The sequence below is a fragment of the Magnolia sinica genome, chromosome 12 (genome assembly GCF_029962835.1).
Source record: "Magnolia sinica isolate HGM2019 chromosome 12, MsV1, whole genome shotgun sequence".
NCBI lineage: Eukaryota > Viridiplantae > Streptophyta > Magnoliopsida > Magnoliales > Magnoliaceae > Magnolia > Magnolia sinica.
This window is the reverse complement of record NC_080584.1, coordinates 24,653,609-24,656,065: the sequence shown is the minus strand read 5'-3', so window position 1 is coordinate 24,656,065 and position 2,457 is coordinate 24,653,609. Positions and strand designations below refer to the sequence as shown.

Sequence of the window (2,457 nt, the reverse complement as noted above, 5' to 3'; positions counted from 1 at the left end):
TCATCATGCATCACGAAAGGGTGGCGGGAGCATTACCCAATCCAAATGACATCCTTTGGTAAGTAAATGTGCCAAAGAGACATGCGAATGTGGTCTTTTCTTGATCTTCAAGGGCTATCTCTATCTGGTTGTAGCCCGAATACCCATAAAGGAAGCAATAGTATGAGTGACTAGCTAGCCTTTCCAAAATTTGATCAATGAAGGGCAAAGGAAAGTGGTCCTCCCTCATGATGGTATTCAATTTCTTGTAGTCAATGCACATTCTCCAACCAGTAGTAACTCTAGTTGGCAAGAGTTCATTGTTGGCATTGGCGACGGTGGTGATTCCGGACTTCTTAGGAACCACCTGAGTTGGACTCACTCATTGACTATCGAGTATAGGGTATATGATACCCACATCTAATAGCTTAAGAACCTCGGGCTTAACTACTTCCTTCATGTTTGGATTTAATCTACGTTGTAGTTGCCGAGAGGTCTTCACATTATCCTCTAAATAAATGGAGTGAGTACAAATCAAAGGGTTAATTCCCTTGAGGTCTGCAATCGACCATCTAAGGGCTCCTTTGTGCTCAATGAGAGTAGAGATAAGATACTCTCTTGTTCTTGCTTGAGGTGGGAAGAAATCACCACCAGGTATGTCTCATCTTGACCTAAGTATACATATTTCAAATCAGAGGGTAAAGGTTTTAGGTCAAGCTATAGTGCCTTAAGGTTAGACGGTAGAGGCACTACATCAGTTTAGGGTAATTCTTTAAATTATGGCCTCAACTGGTTAATTTCAAGTACCGGCGCAAATTTTTTATACTTTTGTGGCATATCTTACTTTAGGATGGCACTCACTTTTTTTGTTAAGAAGACTTTCTTTTGAATATGTTACTGTCTTTTGGTCGTACATAAGTCTTTCAGAAATTTGGCATATGAAGGTATTTGTTTCACAACATCTAGTAGAGGAATGTTGACCATCATTTGTTTCAGCACCTCTAGAATGTCCTGTGAGTTAGGGAGAGGTTTTGGTGCAATCAATTGTTGGAAAAATGGAGCAATCGGCTTGCCTTAAGGTTCTGGTTCTAAATCTTATAGAGTGTTGCTAGGTCTATTAGTTTCATCTATTTCTGGGTCCTTAGACTTTTCAGCCCTTACTGGAATAGATTTTGTCAATTGTTTTCCCACTCCTAAGAGTGGTGATAGACTTAGCTTACTCCATTTAATTTGAAGAGCTCAGGTTACTGACTTCATATATCTATTTTAGATTGGGAAGAGGTTGAGCTGGAAGGCTTCCTTTTTCCCCAATTGCATTTTTTGTCTCAAGCCCTTATATGGCCTTTGTAAGGTCTTAAAAGGCTTGTATCATACCTTAATTGAAACGCTCTTGATTTTGAAGATGCTTTGGAACCAGATCCTCTTGAGGTTTCCCTTGATTTAGAATTTGATTAGGGAATCCTTAAGGAGAAGAAATTTGTCCATTCCCCCAGCTGAAGTTTGGATTATTTCTCCAACTAGGATTGTATGTATTTGAAGTGGATCCACTGAAAGGTCTTTGGTAATTATTCATGGCATTAGATTGCTCATTTAGTACCTCTTGAAAAGTAGGTATTGTTGGACAATTTTCAGTTGTATGAATGTTGCAAGCACAAATACTGCAAACAGTTTTCATAGCCTTATTCTCCTTTAATACAATGACCTCTAGTTTTCTTGTGAGATTTGCCACTTTAGCATTTATATCATCGTCTTCTTTTAGAAGATATATTCTGCCCCTCTCTTTTAATTGGGTAGGCCTAGAAGTGGTGCTAGATTTTGAAGAGATGTCCCATGATTGTGTGTTTTTAGTAAGCTTGTTAAAATAATCCCATACATCATTGACCTCTTTGTTCATGAATTCTCCATTATACATTGTCATGACCATTTGGCACATGGAAGAAGTCAGCCTATCGTATAAAAAAAAAAATTATTTGGCAAGCTTCAAAACCATGTTGTGGGCATGAATTTAAAAGATCCTTGAACCGCTTCCAACATTGGAAGAATGTTTCATCTTCCTTTTGGGCGAAATTCATGATTGATTTTCTAAGGGTGTTCGTTTTATGATATGGAAAAAATTTCTCAATGAACTCCCTTGTCATGTCATTCCATTTGCCAATAAATCATGGACGCAGTGAATGCAACCACATCTTAGCTTTCTCTTTCAAGGAGAAGGGAAAAAGTTTCAGCCTGACCGTGTCCTCAGACACGTTTAGAAAATATAAGGTGACTATGATCTCATTAAACTCTTTCATGTGTAAATATGGCTTTTCATATTCAAGTCCATAGAATTTTGGAAGGAGTTGGATCACCCCTGGCTTGATATCCATATGTCTTATATTTTTTTAGAAAAACCATGCATGAATATGTGCTCACCCCCGTCGGTTGTAAATAGTCTCATAAAGTACGAGGCGAGGGTGCATGATGCATCTCATTTTCATC

The 2,457-nt window shown here is 38.3% G+C and overlaps 1 non-coding gene across 1 annotated transcript; it reads left to right on the top strand.

Annotated features, from left to right (window-relative positions):
- The first annotated feature begins 1,962 nt into the window (after positions 1–1,962).
- Positions 1,963–2,069, top strand: LOC131222019 (small nucleolar RNA R71). Its single transcript, XR_009159729.1, has one exon. It is a non-coding gene; the product is annotated as a small nucleolar RNA R71 (small nucleolar RNA).
- Positions 2,070–2,457: the final 388 nt, after the last annotated feature.